Source organism: Cydia fagiglandana, chromosome 3 (genome assembly GCF_963556715.1).
Source record: "Cydia fagiglandana chromosome 3, ilCydFagi1.1, whole genome shotgun sequence".
In the NCBI taxonomy this organism is placed as follows: Eukaryota; Metazoa; Arthropoda; class Insecta; order Lepidoptera; family Tortricidae; genus Cydia; species Cydia fagiglandana.
In genome coordinates, this window is record NC_085934.1 from 22,409,262 (window position 1) to 22,433,439 (window position 24,178).

The 24,178-nt window shown below is 36.0% G+C and overlaps 1 protein-coding gene across 1 annotated transcript in view; it reads left to right on the forward strand.

The window, feature by feature from the left end:
* The first annotated feature begins 754 nt into the window (after positions 1-754).
* The window catches only part of LOC134680402 (uncharacterized), a 227,523-nt gene continuing 204,099 nt past the window's right edge, over positions 755-24,178 (forward strand). The window contains exon 1 of the mRNA XM_063539531.1: positions 755-773. The gene's annotated coding sequence lies outside the window, so the exon portion shown is untranslated. The remainder of the gene's footprint in view (positions 774-24,178) is intronic.

Consider the following 24,178-nt stretch of genomic DNA (forward strand, 5'->3'; position numbering starts at 1 on the left):
ACATAGATGTGGTGCATAATTGTTTTCCATCGTATTTTCTCGGAAACGTTCGAATTTGTCGTGCAAGTTCAGTCAATGGAAGGAAGGAAGCGAAAGAGGTATGTCAGGATCGTAGCAAGTGGAAATCCGTGGTCTCTGCCTACCCCTCCGGGAAATAGGCGTGCGTATGTATGTATGTAAGTTCAGTCAATGTCACCTACTTTTTGTACCGAGACTGACTGAAATAGACATGTTCGTAAGTTTCCGTGAAAATATGCACTACATCTGTATGCAGATTCTGATGAGAGACGTCACACCGCTCGCGTGATGTGTGCGTGCACGGCTTCAAAGTTATAGCGCACGTGCACGTTTACGCACACAAAGCCGGTGTGCTTTAGCCTTTCGGATCCACAACACAGGCCTTATGCACTGCGGAATTATCTGGAGTTGTGTATGATTGAAACATAATATTTACTTATTTAATTAAGTTTATTTTTCTTTTTCAGGTCAATCCCAGTCAGTGTCAAGTGCAGTGTTACAAATGCATATAGTGTAAATAATAGTTAATTAGTTATTGTTACCTGTTGTTCGTAAGTGAAAGTGAATAATAGTTCATTCGCTGTTCGTAAGTGAAAGAGAATAATAGTTCAGTCGCTGTTCGTAAGTGAAAGAGAAATTTAATTATTGTTACCCGCTGTTCGTAAGTGAAAGTGAATGAGTCTCAGCAAGATGATGACGCTGTACAGAACCATCAAGGGGACGAGCACCACTAAGAGGAAAAGGCGAGAAAGAAGGTGAGCTTTCCTCTTAAGAAATTAAGACTTTCTTTGTAAATAGGCCGATTTCTTTGTTGTATGTTTTCGTCAGATTTTAATATTCTTTTTTTTGTTTTTTCACATTCAGTCGTCCATTTTTCGTTGTTTGTGCAATAAAATGTAAATAAATAAGTCAAGTTTGGTAAGGGAATGCTTCATCATCATATGAGCCCTTTATCGGCCACTCCTGAGCATACGCCTCTCTTCTAGTACGCCACTTGTTCCGGTCCTGAGCTAATCTCATACAGAAGTGACCCGCAATTTTCCGGATGTCGTCCACCCAACGAGCCAACGGACGCCAGGGACTGCTTACTTCTTAAGAACTTCTAATTATGGAAGAAATTAATACGAAACCAACTTTGTGACAAAAAACTGTATGTAATCTTCCGTTCAATTACGAAAAACGCATACGTTTTCGTAACTCGTTCGTGCTGTATAAAGCAGAAAAAAACAAAAAAATGGCAAAAACTTCGGTCCGTATCACACACAAACAAGACGTTAAATAAATATTTGTTTATGAAAATAAAGAAAAAGTAAAGCTGCAGCAGAAACGCCTAAATTTATCGAAGTAAGCCGACCAGTTTCGTTCACATACTTACATCTCATTAGATTAACTAAATTCATTAGAAATTAGCGCAGAATCTGGTTACAGTCACGGTCAAGAGGTGAAGATAAAATCAGTTTTTAATCACTCAGTGACCACCATATGCGGATTTTTTTAAATATAGTAGTAGTATATTTTTTCCCTCCAAAATTAAATATGGTGAATTATGTACTGAACTAGTGTTGTTTACATATTGTACCGCAATATTAGATATGTTAAAAAAGTTAAAGAAATAGTTAATTTCTACTACTTTTAAGGTTTGAAAGATTCTTATCGTAAAAAAAATGGATTTACTTTTCTACGCTGGCTAACAAATAGATAGATATTCAGAACTGGCTTCTGCCCACGATTCCGTCTGCGTGGGATGATAATGATGATTCTTGTTAAAAGAAATCTTATATGTGCTTCCTTGGATCTCAAACTATCTCAATAAGTACCAAATTTCATCTACCTAAATCGGTTCAGCGATTTAAGCGTGAAGATGCGAGATGTAATAGATATACAGTTACTTTCGCTTTTACATTATTAGTAATACCTTTGATGTACCTACACTTAAAGTTATAAAAAGAAAAATTGATTGAAATTAATTGTTGACAACATGCCGTCTTGTCGCTAAAGAGCGAACTATTACTGACAACCTTAGGTGGTAGAATCAAAGATATTTTTATATAAAAATAAGTAGCTGTTTCAAAAACGATTAAGGAACCCATTTCACATACAACTACAGTAAATAATCAGACACATATTTATCACAAAAATTACATGCCTAGTGAAATAAAAAGTTAAACTACGAATGCTTACACTTGCTTGCAATTATTTAAGATTTACACTGTGTGCCCTTGACACCAATGAGGTGTGCCGAATTGTGACAATGATGTGTCTATATGTAGATATGTATTTATGTTTGTTTACATATGTATGACTTATGGACTTGTGATGTTTGAAACAAACCTAATGTAAGTATTGGGTGTGGTTATTATAATATTTAAAAATATTTATATTAGAAGATTGAAATATTATGCAGAGTGCAAAATTAAATAATATGTATCTGAAAAGTGCTACAAGATAAGTAGGTAATTATAAAGCTCTGCGTTTATGTATCAAAGCCAAAGGTAAATATTTTGAAAGATAATAAGTAAGTACGTTTTTTTAGTTAAATGATTAGTCGTTTCTAGTTATGATTACATTTATAAAATACATATTTACAATGTACCATCACGCTCCGCGGTTGTTGCGCCATTTAGGGTTCCAGCTAAATTACGCTATAGAGTTTCCAATTTAGCAAGAACCCTAAATGGCATAACAATCCCGTGTGGTGACTGTACATGCGTAATTGTGTATGTAAGTAAGTAAGAAAATAGTTCCTAAAAAATTGTCACAGGTCCCGATTCGGATTTTGATATAGACATCTATTAGATATCTTTTAGACATCACCAAGATACGATAACGATATATTTACATTTCGCGATTCTGGAGATACTCTTCAACGATTTCCACAGGATATGACTTAGAGATCTAATTCACATCTAATAACTAGATATCTTACTCTATCTAACGTAAAAGTGACATTGGTTGCCCGAATTGCGCTGCAAAAGAGAACTAGTTGATATCTAAACTATAACGTATCTAGAATGGATCTAGTACGTGTTCGTCTCTTGTGAATATCTTGAAGTTCGAATATGGCAGGCAGTATTTTTGGGCTCTACACTACCAGAATTGGGGCTTGCTTCAAAAAGGGTGCGGTTACGCACTGTTCGATAGGCATTACCCGGTTAGCTGACACTATAAATAACCTACAATTACCTATAATACCTAGACCAGATAAGTGGACATTGCCTTCTTAGGGTCTAGCTTAGCCCAACTTCGTCTAGCCTGTGTTTCCTAACATTACACTTTTATTTTAAAAACGTCGTATACGCCATTAGTTTTCTTAGAAATTCCGTCATTTTATCTTCGCTGTGTTTTTGGTTGAGATGGAGATAAGTTTCGTTTAAATATCGACTTTATTATATATACCTTAAGCTTCACATTGTAACAAGAGTATTTTAGGTTTTCTAATTTGACAATTTTAACTGGAAAACTGCCTTATTTACAAAAGGTCGCATGTAATAAAGGAATGAGTGTCGTTTAAGACAATGTTAAGGTTTAAGTAGGAACTGTGACTCAGACTTGCACAAGTAAGGGCATATTTTAGGCCTAACTTATTACCTTTCTAATATATTCTAGGTTATTGGGAACAGCTGGCTTATTAGATTCTGTATGTAGGACTGGTTTCCAGTTTTCTCTCGGCTGCATTTAGTAATAACTAATTGTTATTGTACATACTTTACTTCAGTCAGACTAAGTTCAGTGCTTTAGGTTTGTAAATATCTAACATAATAGCTTTTTCTCTATTTTCTATACAGAGTGGGTTAGTTAAGTGAGCATGAGCCACAAATTCAGAAACTTTTAGGTTTTAAGTACCTACATGATGATGATGATGGTATCCTGTTATCCCTCAGAAGGGTTCTCCACTGTTTTACATACTTATTCATTTACACAGGCTCTTAGAATCTCTTAGTGTTCATTAAATCTTTATATTGTACCTACCAAATGTATGTTATTTTACGCCAAATAAATATTTTCTATTCTATTCTATTCTATTCTATTCTATTCTAAAAACTAAAAGAAGTTTGATATAATGCATACATGCAATTACTAAACTTCATTGTCGGTTATTAGATTCATTTATTAGGTATTTGACAGTGAACAGATGCCTAGTATCTTATTTCATCATCATCATCATCTCAGCCATAAGACGTCCACTGCTGAACATAGGCCTCCCCCTTGGACCTCCATTCGTACCGGTTGGAAGCCACCCGCATCCAGCGTCTTCCGGCGGCTTTAACAAGGTCGTCCGTCCATCTTGTGGGTGGACGTCCTACGCTGCGTTTGCTAGTCCGTGGTCTCCACTCGAGCACTTTTCGACCCCATCGGCCATCTTCTCTGCGCGCAATGTGGCCTGCCCATTGCCACTTCAGCTTGCTAATCCGGTGAGCTATGTCGGTGACTTTAGTTCGTCTACGGACCTTATCCGTATCTTATACGTATCTTATTTGAACATTTGATAATATAGGCCCTTGGAACCTAGTTTTAGTTCCCTCACCACGCATTTTGAACAAAATAGCCAACCTGCAGCCACATAAGAAATAAATAGTACGACCGTACAGTCAGCAGCAGAAGTGGCTAAGCGGGCCAGGTGTTCAAAATTATCTTGTTAAGAGAATAAGAGTGTGTCAAGGTAATTTTGAACACCTCGCCCGCTTAGCAACTTCTGCTGCTGACTGTACAGAAAGGACACTTACCTACCAAAGCACACTCAAACCCGAAGTTTGACAGCGGTTCAGGGTCGAATCGTGCTATCCCTTTCTAATATTTGGCACTATCCCTTTCGGCTATTTAGGGTTGTCAAAATTCAAGTGATTATCTTATCTGTGGTCGTGCACGCAAAAGGAAGTCAAGTGGTGCCAACCCTAATAATTGCTCGGAACAATGCTGAGCCGAACGGAGCCGAGTTCGACCGAAGTCAGGAGTGTCTCCCCACTGCTGCAACGTAATAATTTTGTTTCCTTTGCTATGCACTAGCGCCACCGCCACTGAGCGGCGGCAGTCGAAAACACGTAGTCACAATATAACCGTACTCATTGTACGACTTTCTATTTACAAGGCATCGCACATGTCTGATACGTTACTTTATAGTTCGCACAGTTACCGCTGGATGGCGTTGATGTGACTTGTCATTTATCGGTAGAGTAAAATATGATACTCGTGTTTTAAACAAGTTTGGTAGAACTAGTTTTTTTATGTCAAGGAACATGTAAGGACGGTCCGATTTCGATAAAATTAGCATGATTATCTCACAGGCATTCATCAAATTGATTGCACGTTTTTTTTAAACTAAGTAATTCTTTTTTTAAGTTAGGTGGCTTTGGTTGACAAAAAGTTTGTAAATTATTTAACTTCTTTAATTTTAAAAATGTATTTTTAATTTAAAGTTCGCTTTACACAGTATAGGTAAATATACTTAGGTAGCTTCCTCCCTCAAATAATACCTACCAATCGCATTTTGATTGAAGCCTATTTTTCATATAAAAATACTTTCAAAAAAACCTTACTGTTTTTAACCATCGGATTTAACGTAATGTTTATTTTTCAAAGCTCGTAATACTCGTATTTATATAACCGCGACGGTGACTATTTTCGTTACGGTTATGAGTATTTTATATTAAGCTGCCTTGACAAGGACGTCTGTCGGAATCGTGATATTCGTTCCTACACGTCACCACATTCCAATCACGAGAAAGGACAAAGAAGTGACCTTTTTAAGCTTAGTAATGGGTGCTAGAAATGTGATACAAATGGTATATATAAGTAGGCACCTAGTGTAGGTATATATACCTAACTTTAATGACGCAAGAAAAACTTCAAGTAAAAAAGTATTTATTTAAACAGGCAGTTTTTAGGGTTCCGTAAAAAGGGTAAAAACGGGACCTTATTACTAAGACTCCGCTGTCCGTCTGTCTGGCTGTCTGTCCGTCTGTCTATCTGTCGCCAGGCTGTCGGCTCGATTCGGGAAATGAATAAGAGATGCACTAGATATGAAATAGTAAAGATATGTAACGTTCCACGGCAACAGGTACCTTATGGCGACTGGCGTCGCGATTCGGGAAATTAATTAGAGATTCACTAGATATGAAATAGTAAAGTTATGTGACGTTCGACGATAAGAGGTACCTTATGGCGGCTGGCGCTAACGTCGCATAGCGCCGCGATAATATTGAAGTGACGTTAATAATCTTAAGCGCCAACCGCCATAAGGTATCTTTATCTGTGGGACGTCACATATCTTTACTATATCGTATCTAGTTAATCTCTAATTCACTTTTCGAATCGCGCCGTGTATCTTATAAACCGTGATAGCTAGGCAGTTAAAATTTTCAGAGATGATGTATTTCTGTTGCCGCTATAAGAACAAATATTAAAAACAGGAAAATAAATATTTAAGTAAGTAGGGCTGCCAATTGCCATACAAGTGATACAAGAAACGTGATTTTTTATGCAGTTTTTTCGTGCGACTCGCACTTGGCCGGTTTTTAATCATAGGTTCTAAGGGTCAATTTGTGTAGGAATTTCCACAAAATGGGCCTATTTTCATTAGGTACTTTTGATTTTTCGGGTTTACTAGGTGGTACAGTCAGGAACTAAATTGAAAGCGGAAATGTGGAGTGAGAGAATTCAAAACATTTAACATTTAACATCAACTCGCGCGGCCTTGTATGATTTTATGTTTCGGACACTTTTGTTCACTTCCTATATATTTGTCACAGTTGACAGTGATTGACCATTTTATGGGGAAACTCAGTTTCAAATTTTTAAGTGTGTTTAATATTTTAAGGCCAGATCAAAATAAATAAGTTTCTAAGTAAATATAGTTGTTTTAAATAGTCCAACTTTTTAAAATAAGTTCGTTACAACTTGTTTCATATGGTTTTTATGTAAATATACTAGAAAAAAATAAAAAACTTAACACATACCTATTTATGTAGCAAGCTTGTACTTAAACTTTCAAGTAAATTCTATGCGAAAAGTGAATATTGTTTAAAAGTTTTGAGTTGGTACCTAAAAGTAAAACCTAACATTTTTTGTTTGTACCTACTCGTTTGTCATTTAAATATGTTTTTAAAATGATAAAAGCGATGAAATCTCGTGGATTTTCACTTAATTTTCGTTAAATGTATGCATTTGCGATTGATTAGGCAAACAATATACATTGGTAAGTGTAGGTACCTATTTATAAAATTACTTACTATAAACACTTAAAAGTTAATGTAGCAATCAATAACAAACTATCTCAAATTAATTTTGACCGCACAACAATACCTAACTATTAAAATATGACAGTACTTAGATAGATATATTATGATAGATAGATGCAGTAGGTACAAAAAAGATAATATATAACCAAGTCAGATAATTCATAACAATTGATTAATTATAACACATAGTAATTAGTGACAGAGAACTTATTTCGTGCACCTTGAACTTTGTCTATCAGATACGTTGTCAGATATCGTGAAAGAACGCGTACATATAGTTATAACTATAGAAAATGTCGTAACTACCATGCATTTTGTATAGCAATGTGCTTTTTAAAAATGTGATAGTTCATTGTTCCGCGTTTTTTTACAGTTTTATCTAGTTATGATTTTTAACTGATCGTTTTTGGCTAGAGGTGTGTACCGCGCTTGATTTGAATCCGGAAATGTTAAATCCGTGTAAAAGTTGTTCCGAAATAAATAATCGTATGATATTTTTTTAATTTTTTATAATCTCTAATTGTGACGTTCCACGGAAAAGGTACCTTATGGCGGTTGGCGTTTACGTCACATAGCGCCGCAATATTATTGGAGCTGCGTTAATAATAGCGTAAGCGCCAACCACCATAAGGTACCTTTACCCGTGGGACGTCACAATTATTCATGTTTGTGATGAAATTATGGGTAAGAAATTATGCTAAAGGTCAAAAAAATAAGGTACGGTGTCTATGCGTGTAAATATAAATGAAGAAATGGAAAGATTCGCATGCTTCAGGTAAGTTTATATAAGTAGCTCAGTAAGTATCTCAATAGTTCGCAATTTTTAGTCTTGCGCAACGCGATAATTTTTTGCATTTTTCCGTTTAAATAGAAAAAAAAAACATTATTCTGGTGCTCCTAACTTAAATAAAAAATAAACAAATAAATAAATAAAAAGTTACTAGGATTGCTTTTTTGACATTACGTATACCTAGTATAGTGTCATATTTACCTCAGTCTTACAAAAACTGCTATTTGGAAGCATTTTATTACGGGTATTTTGGAGCTAAAGTTAATAGAAGCGACCAGTGGCGGATGGCGGTGCAGTTTTTACCGCCCTATAGTTCGTTTTTTTAGCATTAGAAAGAACTTGCAAGAAGGTAAGCGATCTTGACATGTCTTTTAATTGAAAAACTCTTTTTAAAAATCATTATCTATTACTTATGAAAGCAAAAGAATATAAATGACCGTATTAGATTTATAATTGTTACATATTTGCCGTAACTTATTTTTAAAATGTGTTTTTCAATTAAAAGACACATCAAGATTGTCTACCTTATTTCTAATGCTAAAAAAAACGAACTATAAGCCCCAGGCCATGTAGCCGCCCCTTTCTCAAGACCCATCATATTGACTACATTTTGGGTTATTTCTTGTTTTCATCAGTGAATTTTTTTGTCACAATTTGTCGCCCCTAAAATCCGCCACTGGAAGCGCCACTCTTGCAGCACAAATGAGATAAAAATCGAAATCACCCTCAATCAGTCAATGAATCAATAGAATATTCAAACATTACCTTTAAACTATCCTTTTCAGCTTAAATAAATATAATATCTAATCAATATTTTTTTTACACGGAAACAATCTAACACTCGACAATAGTTCACTAAGTTCATTCAAACGTCAGATAAGCGGAACCTCGTTAGCTTATGACAACTTTAATCGATAGCGATAATCGGAACTATGTAATTATAATTTTGTGCAAAAACATAATAGAGTTAAAATGTATTACCTATTTCTAATCGAGAGACAAAAGAAGATCGGTTGATTGGAAAGTCGTTGACTTTGCTCATCGTAAAGTTTTTTACGCTCTTATAAACCAGAGTGTTTGGCCTCAATAGTGCATATTTGTCATGTTATTAGTAATCATACATTTTTTTTTCTCAAATTCCTACTACTTCAAGCTTAAACCGCTGAACTGATTTGGATGAAATTTGGTATGTATTTCTCATACGTATTAAAGGAATAGACAGATTTTTCCTTGCAATATGACTTTAGATGTTGGAAGAGTAGTCTCTTCCAACATCTAAAGTCATTTCAGGGGGTTTTCTTAATTATCTTTGATTTTACTGAGCCTTCTTACATTTTTTGGAATCTTTTACTGCAAATAAGGACGTTTATGTCTGGAAACATCCTATTTTATTTAACTACAATAGAGAAAATATTCCCCCGATTTATAACTATCACTACACCTTATAAAACAAAGTCCCCTGCCGCGTCTGTCTGTTTGTGTGTTTGTATGTTTGTTCGCAATAAACTCAAAAAGTACTGAACAGATTTTCATGGGGTTTTCACCTATCCATAGAGTGATTCTTGAGGTAGGTTTAGGTGTATAATTTGTTAACCCATGCGAAGCCGGTGTGGGTTGCTAGTAATTAATATAATTTAGCAAATCAATTACGTCCCCAATAAACACCAAAACATTAAGTTGACATCTGTTATGACATGCAACGGTTGCGTCTTTATTCGGCATTAAATCAATTCGCCACCTGTCAAAATAATTATCAAACTGTTTGATTGCGACAGCAATTATGTGATTGTCACATTGTCTTGACATAGAAGTTACTACTGTATAAGAAGGTTTTGAGGTTTATTACCCAGAGGTCAACTTTTTTGAACTTTCTCACGTTTATTAAATAAAATAAATAAATAAATATTACAGGACATTTTTACACAAATTGACTGAGCCCCACGGTAAGCTCAAGAAAGCTTGTGTTGTGGGTACTCAGACAACGATATATATAATATATAAATACTTAAATACATAGAAAACAACCATGACTCAGGAATAAATATCTGTATCATCATACAAATAAATGCCCTTATCGGGATTCGAACTCGGGACCATCGGCTTCATAGGCAGGGTCACTACCCACTCGGCCAGACCGGTCATCAGTCGTCGTCGTCGTCGGTCGGTCGGTCGGTCGGTCGTCGGTTATTTGATGGATAATCGAACCAGCAGCCTAGCCAAGATGGAAATCGATGATGACCAACGCCAATAGTAATGTATCGGGAATATCGGGATGACAGATGTGATCATAAATGCTATATAGAGAAGCCACACCAAACAATGACATTATAGCAATCACAACCGTGCGAATAAAACATCGTAAGCGCCGTAAAATTCATGGCGCTTACGCGTTTATATCGCGAGATTCACGCATTCTATGGTTTGATATCAAAACAACATCAACTCATGACGCAAAATACTCTAGCTGTGCTGGTTCTATACGATAGTAATAATAGTACAATGTAACGCGTGAAACACAGGGAATCCTAGTTCAGGCACATGTAAACTATCACTATTTTTAAGTCTTCGTTTTACATGAATGTAACCACGAAATACCTACGTGTTTTTTGAATAAATTATGTTTATGTAATTATGTTTAATGTTTTGTCACTTTTGCGTGGTCTCATCGCAAAGTTCGTTCCATTGGTATAGGAGTTGTAGGTTTGCTTTTATACAGGTATATATCTAAAATGATTTCTAAACAAGGCTTATTCAGGAAATTTAGAATAATTAAGGTATTACCGAAACTCACCCTTATTTCCATCATATTACAGTCCATTTTCTGAATTAGACACCATTCTGAAGTAATAAAACAGCTATTTGAAAACACCTTATGTCTAATGTGGTCTTCGACAAGTGGAGCCATGTTTAAGGCAACATGTTCCAGGGGCGCGCAATCTCGGTAGTTACTCCCACACTATTGCTCTGAACGCGAATGTAAACTTATCAGTATCAGAGTACATGGTTCTATTTGAACCTAGATGACTTTGGATGAGGTGTGTACTTGTGTAGGTTTACGTTGTTCAAGCCCTTTCATTGGGTACCCCACATGGTGTTTAAAAGAAAATAAAAAAAAGTTTGTTCTGCCGAATTTATGACGCAACTAACCCCCACCACTTTCGCGCTTGTCATCTTGTATATTTGTGTTCAAGGCATTACACTGAATACATCGATACCATTCACCCATATCCGAGACGACATGAACGAAAACTAACCTAGTCTGTGCGACCGGCCTGCTATAAATAGGTCGAAAATTAAATTCTTTGACTGTACATGGAAAATAGATACATACCAACAATTGCATGTATACTTACATTGCTAAAATCTTGATGCCTGTAGGCTGGTAAAAGAGTATTCTTTTTCTATATTTTCTTTAATGGAAATATATAATATATGTACTTATATTTAGGTAGAAAAAAATTGAGCTCGTTATATCAACAGGATGGATGTAACGTTTATTAATAAACAAAAAATTTAAATTGAAGGAATTGCATTTTTACCAATTTAATATTTATAGGATATAAATATCCTAACCTTTGAATTGAGCTACTTTTAATGCATGTCACGACCCATTCACTTCGTTATCCATTTCAAAATAGATTAAACAAAACAAAACAGATATGAGAGTCGCGATTCTTTACAGATTGCCACAGATAAACAAATTATTCAATAGAACCAAAAGTTTAATTGGCGAAGTTTTTAGATAAGGGCGATTAAGGTAACAATTGCTTTTTAGATATGGCAGGGTTAAGTGAGAATGTATGTCTGTGTGTCTGGTCTTTTAAGATATCGACACGTCTAGAATTTGCAATTATCGGACGGGCCAACTGTGGTTCGCAGAACATCAGGTAAAAATGTGTTTAAAAAAATTTTACGTTAGAATCGTGGGCGTATCATGTTAGAGAGAGCACATTCGATCTTTCAATTTTTAGTGATAGCTATCCAACTCACAGTCTTTATTGGACAAATCTGATTACAAATCATAGGCGTCATTACGAATATAGGTATTCCATAAGTTGAGCAAGCCTGTAGGTTACATCAAGGAACCGAAACAGACATTTACCTTCTCCCATTCCTTCTCATTTCGTCGGGTGACAAGCAAAAGTGACTAAGTACTATCAAAAAATTTAAGTAACAATGCAGTCTATTACACTTGTAACACGGTTTATTGTCCATTAATTTCAAAGGTGTTAGTTTGTGACTTTTGCTTGTCATCCGACGATTTAGAGATAGATTGACGGCATGTCTTCTCTATCTTATCTTTCTTCTGTCTTGGACTTGATAGCATGATAACGCCCTCTATGACGCCTTGGTGGCACTGCTGACGCTACTTACTTAAGTACTAATTACGGGATACTGGGTAACACTCTAGTTTGTCAAATATGGCAAGGTCAACTAATCATTTGACGTAATCATTAGTCTCTTAAATACTATAGATGGCGTGATTCAGCTGATCTCCGATGCATAAGAATGTATGTATATAATACCAGAGTTTATGAATACATCACAATACCCAACAAAATTTCATATAACATTACTGCATTGTGTATGCAACGGATGCGTTTGAATTCATGGTTTCGAATGTGGCAATAAAAATACTTGTCCCACATCAATATCTTTGGAGCCGTTATCTGTTTCGATATGCGAAATAAGTTGTAGCCCTGCCATAGAGGGTTCATGACCTTGGTGACAAATTCAAAAGGTCCATGACTCAGCTAAAAATATTTTTGAGGACATTCTTAAAAACCTGGGGTCTTTGCACCGACAGCTGGTAGGTTTAGGTATCTCTTCTCTGTGCAGGATATTAAGATATTGCCTACTTTTAGTACAAATTATTTCTGCCCAAGAACCATTTTGACACAAAATGGACTGCTTTGTTGGGGACATGACGCGAATGGCAGCTACCTTAATAAACTGCAGAAATCAGTACTCATTCCTGAATCTATCTGTACCTATCGAACCTGCTACAAAATTTTGCGTGAGTCGGATGAAAAATGTGACGTATAAAGGAGAAAATACAAAATTACTAAACTTTTTTGTACTATGAAGCATGAGGTCCCGGGTTCAAATCTTAGCAAGGGCATTTAAAGTATATTCTATCGTGTCGTTTGTCCTTGGGTTATGGGTATTTTCAATAAATTTAAATATTTATCTATACTTACTAACTTTGTTAGAAACAAAATGCATATAATATAAATGAATAAAATGTAAATAGGTACTCGTATAGGTACAGTCCAAACTTAAAATAATTCAAAACTAAAAATTGTATATCTAAAGTGGCCCTGGGGCATAGTGCCATACATACTGGCAGCATTTCCTCGCTGATGCTATTATTTTTATATATCGTCGTCCACTCGTAATTCGAGTAGGTACGCACAATTGCACATGAAATACGAATATACAGTGGAATGTCATCCGCATTCAGATGACGAAAGATCGTGTAGGAATCCGAAATTCTTTACTTTATGTCTTCTCGTGAATGCACGCATTTTGCATATACAAAGAATTTGAGAATTTGCATATTGTATTGTGTAATCCATTTCCTTATGTATTATGAAACGGATTATTATAATGATATTGATATATAATGGTAGTTAAATGATATTATAATCAAAGTATATATTTTTTATAATATTTATGTTAGCTTCATAGACTACTAAGTATGACATAATCTGGTATTTATATGATATTATGTCACAATCCAAGAAATATCAAGTTAGGAAATTTATATGCATGTTTGTTTTAGTACCTACCTATAGAATTAACATATATCCTCGTGGCGCCCAAAGTGCATTAGGATGTACACTCAGTTTCCATGAAATGTCAACCTTAATTAAAAACAAAGTAGCATTTCATTTGTCTCGTAAAATTTTCGATCAAATGAAATTCATCCAAATTGAAAATACAACAAGATTCTAACTTCCTTGGCTATAATTTTGAATGGTGGGTGGCACGAGGATAGTGTGAATCCTTAAAATAATTTAGTTTTTTTATATCAAACTACGGCTTTCGGTTCGTGGAAAAAGATGCACTATTATGGGGAAATCAAATTGTATTTAAAATTGATATCTCTTTGGTCCACCATATGAACGAAAATAATATTCGTATTGTTTTACTTATTTAAGTTATCCAAGTGAGTGTGAGTGCAAGTTATCCGAGGACGATGTCGTGGACAGGGCGAAGTGGAGAAGGTTAAGCAGGAAAGCTGACCCCACCACCATGTGGATGGATGGCTAGGAAGTGAGAGAGAGTTTTACTTATTTATATCTAACATGTATTTAATTTTATATTTCAATAACATATTGTATACCTAATAATCATTCACTCAGCACCACATCCTTGCAAAAATATCATCAGTTATTTAGAGTTAACACTTATCACTTATGCTGATTTATTTAGATTTGATTTGTACCATATCACCCACACAGTTAACTGTCGGTGAACCTTATGCTTTTTGTAATAAGGTCCACCGATGTAAAGAAGAGTTTTGCTTTATGTACCCTACTTTGCGTGCCGTCGTCTCCTTGCGGAGCCATTTTTCCCTCTAAGTTCAATTTCTTGGCATCCAATGCTTAAATACTCAATAAAAATAACAATTCCAACGTCGAGCAAAGTGATATTTATTATCGTAATATATATCGCGTTTCGGCAGTTTCTTTTTCGTTGGTCAAATTCTGCATACGTAATATGCGATCGAGAAATGTTTCCATTTTTCGTTCAAAGACCTCGAAAGGTTCGTTTGAGCTTGCCGTTTGATAATGTTTTTTGTGTTATTTTGGTTTTATCTCAAGTTGAGGTCCTTTAATTGGCCAGTGATAGGTGAAACGAAAAATATTAAACGATTGTGACTTCGGGTAAAGATTGCTAAGAAGCTTGTAGAAATACGTAAGTTCAAATATTTCAAGGAAATTGTCATTGAATTATAATAATAATATAAATTATGTAGTCTACGGTTGAATTCACAAGCATTTTTATATGCTAACATTCCAAAAATATTTACCTACACGGCAACCACGGCGTTATTGTCAAGGGGCCCACTGATTAAGTTGTTCGGAATTGTCAAAATTTTATTCTAACTGACTGGCCGATACCGTCCGGCGGACTGTTAATCAGTGGGCCCCATTAGAGGCGTCAGAGGCGTGTACCTAACTAAATATATTTTATATATTTTCGGAATGTTGGCTTGTAAGATATCTGTGAATTCGATTTTACGATAGTTTAGGTAGGTAGTGATTTAGACGTGGTTGCTTGTAACTCCTCCTTTGTTGAGATATAGAGCTTGACATGCAGACGGACAGACATCGTTTTAAGCTTAGTTATAATGTTTTCAACTGTTACCCTTTTACGGAACCCTAAAAACGCGCTCTTATCATGTTTTCGGTATTTTATAATCCCTAATGCAAGCAAGACGGGTTTTGTAAAGACTTTCCTCTTGATTTTGCATAAAAAATCGGCAGTCGCTTTGCGGTTAGTCCATTTTATTTTTAGGCCTTTTGATAACATAAAGGTAATTTAGTGCCAAAAAATGTTATTTATCAATCGGTGTTTGGGTTTTGTTGTAATACATGAATCAGGGGTGCAATAACACACAGGTAAAATTTCAATTCCATGTGTTTTTTTTTAAATCTGTTTTTGGTGTTATAGGAAAATATACAGTTTAAGAGGCGGGGTCACGGGGCAGACGTTTATTGCATACCCATTTAGATAGATGGCACCAGTAATTGCTCTGATACTATGAGGAATCATTTTACCTCGAGGGATCGTAACATATACTATTTTTATTAGAATTTGTAAACTATTCAATTAATTAATTATTAATGCTACCACGAAGAATAATTAGGACATAATATATAGTCGTCTAGCGTTCATATTAGCACGGCGGCCTAGCCAAGGTGACAATCGCTTGCGCTTTGCCATCGAATTGCTTTGCGTCTCTCTATCACTCTTGCATATTAGTGTGACAGGCCGCGTAGCCAAGATACCAATCTCTTACGCTTCGTAGCGATCGAAACGCAACTGTCGCTGTCACACTAATGTGGATTTGTGGAAGAGTGATAGAGAGACATAATGCTTTTCGTTGTCAAAGGGAGAGCAATTGTAACCTTGGCTAGGCCGGCAGTTTACTAGGGGTTCTGCGCATTATTATGTCATGCGCGTTTTCCTATGACGTGTTTGTGATTAAAGGTGACAGTCCATTTCCAACGACAGCTGCACTACTGTTCATTTTACTATGGAAATTGACAATGACAGCGACGCGTTCAGTACCGGTAGTGCAGCTGCGGTTAAAAATGGAATGGTACCATAAATGTCACCGAGTCACTGCTGTTGTCATATACCACTATTAACATAATTTTAATACGGACCGGAACCTATTCTCCCTTGTGCTATAATTACGCCCAAACTATTATTAGCTTACTCTTGTCTATTATCATAGGTTACATGAGCGTGGTCTTATCCTGTTATTGGTCGAAACCAGTGTATTTGGCCACAAACTTTTTCACCCCGCCAAAAACTGATGAGAAAGCTGAATTTATTCACAAGAGTGGCAAAGTAAGTTGATTAAAATATAGACCCGTTTCCTCAGGTTGGCTGGTTGAATTCACTTTTAAGTGATGATTAACATTATTAAAGATCATAAAAATTTATAAAAAATAACCATGTGGTTTTTATCTAATACTTACGACATTGAATTTTGTCCAGTACGGATATGATGGTCGTTCTTGTCTATGTGACAGCGTGATAAGACGGTGTCCGTCACTTTCTATCCCACGGTGTTAAAAAGTGACAGTTATTTTATCACGTGGATAAGGATGGATAAAGCCATCCATAATACGCCCCGCATTCCCCCGATTTCACTCCGCATACGTTATCTCCACAGCCAATACCTACCAATTTAGCGTTCAGTTAGCAATTGAAATGACATTACGCCTGAGAATATATTATACAATGAATTTCTAATACGCTGACTCACACACACCTGTCTTGAGGCTTAGTGACGTCATTAGGAAGTGTCACATTTGTGACCTTTCATCAGCGCTTTATGAAGGTAATTTTAAATATTTAAGCATTGAACCACTCCTTGACTTGATCGGGCTGACACGCCATTATATGCAGTCACCATTATATATACCATAGCGGTCAAGGTGTCCACAAACATCTGAACAAGGATAACAGAATTGTCACCAAAACATTAAAGGGCTTATAATTTTTAAAACTGAAAACGGGACTTAATCGCGTGCACTTACTTTTAGTATATGGCCTGACGTTTCGAACGTGACATTGCGTCCGTGGTTATAGGCAGATTGGTGAGGATCGTAATGTTCCTGTGTAATATACGTGACGATAGTCACATTAAACCAATATATAGGTAGGATAGGCTCGTTAGTTTGCTGCAGATGACCGAAGGGCAAACTGCCCAGAAACAGAAGCCCCGCATAGCGGAGCTTCGTCGACCTAAGGAACGAGTTAAAGATTTTCACATTTCACGATATGCGTGATCTTACGATCGGCCGCCGACATCAACATCTTCTAACTACGCGGGTTTTGCAAACTATCTGCACTTGATTATTCAAATATTCACCCCGCAGCTAAAAAGCGGCCCATTATGGCTACGCTGTCGTACACATCGTTTAAATTGTACCCGATGAGAGTAATGTCACATGTATTTAGTTGAAACACACGAAAAGCTCAGTTTGTGTACTTTAATGGGCCATAAAGTGGTCAAATGGCCTCTGTAACTTAAGGATGTAGCTTGGTGATTTATTTTATTACTTTTATCTTTATATTAAATAAAAGACCACATACAAATGTTACAATTGATGTTATTTGACAATCAGTAGTTTTTTTTCCCTTCTATTGCTTGTTAATATATTAATTAAATAAGCTTGTGTAAGTAATATAGTCATTTCTACGTTATACTTATTATAACTACATTTAATTCAACATGTTATTCAATAAAACTTAGAAATAAATGAAAAGTGAAAAAAACACTGTTTCGTAGGACACTGTTCTGTCGAACTCGCAACACTGGATCACTAGCTCATCGCTCTGCCAACTGGGCTATAACCGCGAAAATCGAAGTTCGCAAATTGCGAGCATTTTTCTCTGTCACTCTAATTACGCCTTCATTGGAGTAAAAGAGAAAGATCCCCGCAATTTGCGAATTTCGATTTCGCGGTATTAGCCCCACTGAACTACTGAGACTACACTCAAGGACAGCGAATCTTTCCACCACGGCTAAGTTGGGGCGCACGTGTGAGTGATATGGTGACAACATGTTTTATCTTTGTTTTACCCCTTTCTATACCCAACCAAATTTTTACTGGGTATGCTACGCTTTAACTCCCTCGAGATAAGGCGTAATGTTAATCTAATGTCTGCTATATCTAAAATATTAAGGGGAGAATCAGACTGCCTAGACTTGGTGGCAAAAACGACTACCTTTTTTGTTCCCAACAACTACCTACGTTGTCGCAGCCATCGCCTCCTAGATAATGGAATCATTCACACGACTGCTCACCAGTACTCTGCAATTGTCCGTTCCCGGACACTTCTTAATAATTTCTTATCTTTTGCACCTAACTCCGACTTGTTTGCCGACGAAAGTCATAAACTTGTTAAAGATTTTTTACGTTTTTGCGAACAAACATCCAATAGCTAGCTTATTAATCGCTCTATTATTACTTAGGTACTTAACTTTACTACTTAATTTTACAGTGCATTGGCGTTAGCTGTAATGCTGTAAAATTTAATTTCAATAAATATCAAATATCAATCAAATATCAAAACATAAAGTTTATTAGATATTTGCTATTTTCAAAATAATTTCAAAGTTGCTTTCCAAGTTATCCCGCTTATGCAGCTTACCTTATTGTCTAAAAGCAAGCCATATGTTAGCTTAGCATTTAAATTAAACGTGTTACATTGCAATGATGTCTGGGATTAAATGGGCGTGTGGCATTAAGTAGACAATGCATTATGAAAGCGTCGGCGCTGCTTATGTAAACAGTGCTGACAGAGTACACATGGATACACACGGAACCTACCTAATCTGAGTACCTATAGATATAATGTTACACACTCACGTCACGGCCCGATTTAAACTATAAGAGACGTCAATTAATAGATCTAGCTAAACGATATACATATGTCGGTGTCGAATGTGACGTTTTTTTATACAAATACGTCAATTTTGTCACTGACACATCTAACCCAAATCGTGTCCAGTGGCTCTACTATGAGTTCCGTGAATGACAGTCGATAGTGAGAAAGTTAAGGAAAATGTATGGAGTAATTGTACAGTGCCTCTACCGGTCACGTAAAGAACTAAAAATTTCAATTTGTACCATGAGTTACAAACGTTTTTACGCGAGTTTTCCATACTTGCCTAACTTCACACCTAAAACGCTCTCTTTCTAATTATATAATGAAAACTGAGCCAGAATTATTCTGCGTAAATACTTTACGCGAGTAAACGTGACAGATGTTATGGAAAAATACGTGCGTTTCCAACGTGACATTTCTGTCAACTTGTAAACACAACAAATACGCAGATTTTTCACGAATAACTATTAATGCAATTTTCAACGTAATATGTATAAATTTATAACAGTATGTGAACTTCAAGCAAAACTTTAAGGGATAAATCAATTAATAGTTCGATAAAAGGCTGATTTAGTACAAAGGTAATGAGTTATACTTGACATCATATTTTCCTATTTCTATTGCTACATTTGCGAAAATCACATTGCTTACGAGCAGTTTTTGGTTTTAGGCAAGAAGCTGATTGAAAACAACATTTCCATGAAAACCCGGATTGCATCATGTATGCATGCGTATGCACAGTGCCGGATTTACCACTAGGCTGAGTAGGCTGAAGCCTAGGGCGGCAGATTTTAGGGGGCGGCAAATTTGGGTCAAAAATATATTTTATGTGCTGTTCAGATAGGGTAGACCGGAATTAATTTGTAAAATTTAAACAACAAGCATAATTTGTCGATTTTGCCGCCCTCTGTCATGTCAAGACCTTTTTGAAGTACGGAACCCTAAAATTGTACCTACCATTTTCTCGAAAAAATTTCGCGCTCGCTACGCTCGCGTTTTCATTTAAGTACCTACATTATTTGTGACCCATCTGACTGCATTGTAAATTTGGAATGGTCGTCGATTCTTGTATCTTCGTGGTATTATGGGTTCCGTTTTATTCCGTTTGAAGTACGGAACTCTAAAAATTTACTTACCTACTATTTTCTCGACAAAATTTCGCGCTCGCTGCGCTCGCGTTTTCGTTTAACTAACTACATTTTATTGTGACCCATCTGACCACATCATTGCATGATAGCACAGAACCTAATAAAACGCCAGCGGTAATGTCCACGCTATCGGAGCAGCTTCCGTCTACTATACGGCTCATATGCATCTACCGAATAAAAAGCTAGCGATTCATTTGTATAGCATAGTCTTTCGAGCAGAGTCAATTAACGCCAGACCCGACCGAACTCCTTAGCTATATCCAGCCTGACTGCCAATGCCTCACCTTGATTCTCAATGGCCAAAACCCAGCGGTACCCACCGGTCACCGATCAGATCAGGCAAATATAAAGAGGTTGCATCGTCATTGAGTGACAAAAACGGCCCATATAAATAAATCTATATCTAGAATGTGACATTTGTGACGTCACCTTATATGCATTTTAATATGGCTATGGTGTGTTGTACTATAAAATTAAACGCCTCTGACAGGAAAGTACTTTAAAAAACCTATAAGCGAGGCGGATAGGGGCGGCAAAATCGGCATAGCCTACGGGCGGCAAATGTCTAAATCCGGCACTGCGTATGCATGTAGAAGTTACATATGTATTAAGAATTAAGGCTCAATACAAGGAGCGGTACATAGACATGTTGCTGTTTTTGTTGTGGGTGCACATAACACATAGTAAGAACATACCGCAAGACCTATTATAATATTTACACAAGAATTGCTACGTATTTTATTAAGCATTATTATCTTAAATAAAATAAAACATACAAATGTTCTGTGAGTTTATTTATTTTTCTTTAAGTACTAAGTAAGTATTGTTTTATTTTCCGTTGTTCAAATTATTGTGTTTGGTACCTAGGAAATCGTTTTTCATGTAAACTTGGTAACAGGAAATATAAAACTTTCTTCAAAAACTTTTGCTGGTGGTTCAGAATCTGAAAATTTAAATAAGATTTAAACACATTTATTGTCAAAAACCCGCTGCGTGGGTTCATTTTGTATTGGAAATGGGGCGCTTGGCACTGAAATATACTCGAGATCATATAGGTACTATAAAATTAAGATCGCTAGTAAGGTCATACGTAGGGTCTGTGCGGAAAGAGAAGAGTCGTAGGTAGTTATAATGTATGGGCTCCCCTAAATTTCACGACTCTTCTCTTTCCGCACACTCTATTAGATAATGTTACTTAGCAGTAGGAGACGGCCGCTGTCATGATGCGGACTGAAGCGGACCATTATAATACATACCTATTTTAATAATTTTAAGATTTCTTCTCATGTGTGTACTATTTTCGTCATAGGTAATAAATATGTAGCCAAAAGTAGCCTGTATAATCGCGCCGTATACTTTGCTTCCTATTTTTTAACACGCAAAGTCATAATTTTAACTCGATTATTAATGATGTTTACGTAATTATCATATTTTGCAATTTTTGTCTTGAATACAATATATTTTAATTTATACATTGTTTACTAACATTGATGTGTTTATTATTTTCGTAACTATGGCAACGTCAAATCTTTAAAAAATTGTAGAATGAAGGTTATGACAGTAACATAGTGACAAAATTGGTCTTAGAGCATTTAATAACTGGAGTGGCCATTGAGTGCTTACTGTTAGGATTTAGGATTGAAGGAAAAGCTTGTTTTAACACCATATAGGTAATGTTTATTAATCTCAAGCAAGACTACATAGTAATGGCGTCTCATACGAGAAGAAAGAACACCTACATTTGTTTTATATTGACAACCGAATAAATCAAATATCATAGTCGTAGTAGTCTCGAAGGTATACCCTTTATTTTTTTGTTGACATTATTACTTACCCCTCTGCCGAAAAACTTGCACAATTGTGCAAACTTTTGTATAGACTGATATGGCTATTTGTACGTTACGTACAAATCCTGTAGAAACAGCAATACATTTGACGTCCCCTCCCCCGCAAAAATCGGCAGACTGTTTTGTAAAGAAAATGACAGCAATGACATCTCCCTTCTAAATGCTCTTAGTGGATGGTAGAGGTAAGGAATACTCCATGTAATTAATAATGAAAAAGTGTCCGTCAAAAACCTTAAGAGGGAAGTATACTACGTAATCGTCCATACAAAAAGAGAAAACGTTTTTCCACTTGTAAATACGAGTATCTTCCATTCTCCATGATTTTTAGTACGGTATTGATACAATGAAAAACTAGGTTTATGGGTTTTCTTTTTTTCGCTACTCTGGAGAGATTTAGAAAAATTATAATAGCTGACAGCGTGCCCAGTTTTTGCAAATATTCTCCCATTAAGGAGTTTTCTCATAAAGTCATAAAGGATTCTCCTTACCTCTACCCTCTATATTCACGGCTACCATCAGTATATGTAACATTACTTTCTGTGCATCTCACTTGCACTAATATGCGAGAGCGAGATGCATAGATAGTAAATTACGTAGACGTGAGAAAATGTGTCAATTTTGTTATTTAGTTCTTTAGGTGAATCCTAGAGGCGCTGTATAAAACTCCGATATAACTCTTGCTCTGTTTTTTAGTATACTTAGAAAGGGACAGCATCGATTGGAGTGGAGTGAAGTTAGGTACATAAGACCGTAAAGAAACGTAAAACGTGACTCACGGCACGTTTATTCACTGAAAGTAAGTGAAAAATACTCTGCCAACTGATGGTAGAGGCATAGATCTATTGATTGACGTATCTTAAAGTTCGTATCGGGCAGTCAGCGTCACGGAAGTGCACCTTCGGGGGCAAGCGATTCTTTCAAAGGCCGCCAATCTTATTTTTATTCATTTTATTTATTTTTTTAACGCAAATCTTAACAATATAAAACACGTAAACAAAAGAGACATCAGATTAAAGGTTTTAAATTGAATAAAGCTAATTATTTATCTAAAAGCTATAATCGCTCGGAATCGCTCACACCATAATATGAAGGTGTGCAATTTCCGTGACGTCGAGTGTATTGCCATTACAAGTATTTGAAATGGCACAAATTTGACCACACATATATAAAAGATATATGTGTGGTCAAAATGTCGCAGGTTAAAACCTCGTTTGTTTTGTATAGAGCAGAAAATATCATTCACAAATAAATAATGCAAAATGAGAGACTGAAATTCCAGTCAGGACTGTCAGGTCAGGAGTCAAGAACCTTATTATGACAAATATTTAGGTTAAGTATGTTTGGTATGATTAAAAAGGTGTTTTTACAATATTTTCAAGGGTATAGAATCACTTTGAAAAACGCCACGTAAAGTCAACCATTTTTTATTTTATTGTTAGCCTGTAGGAGTGTCCCACTGCTGGGCAAAGGCCTCCCCTCTTTCCCGCCATTTGGTCCTATCCGATGCACACTCCGACCAAAGTCAACCATTAAAGTGACATTCCATTTCCAACTGCAGCTGCAATACTGTTCATTTTACTATGGAAACGCGTCGCTGTCATTGTCAATTTCCATCGTAAAATGAACAGTATTGCAGCTGCAGTTGGAAATGGAATGTCACTTACATTTCATAAAAAATCTTATTTTGATGACACACTGAATCACGGCCTTGGTTGGAGTCTGCCCTTATAAATATAGTAGTCTTGTTTCATGTTTTTAATTAATTAAAATCACTTCCACCGAATTTGTACGTTGCATGCATCCTTGTTTCTATATTCTTCTACTACTAGGTATCTACTTTCCAAATAGTGACATCATCCGGTAGGTTATGTATTTAGGTAACTGACTTTAAAATAGTCCAAGGATTATGGCCATGTTACCTATCCAATTAACTGACTTTAAAAAGTCCAAGGACTTCGCATTAAATCATTAATCATAATAAATAGATCATTATGCACA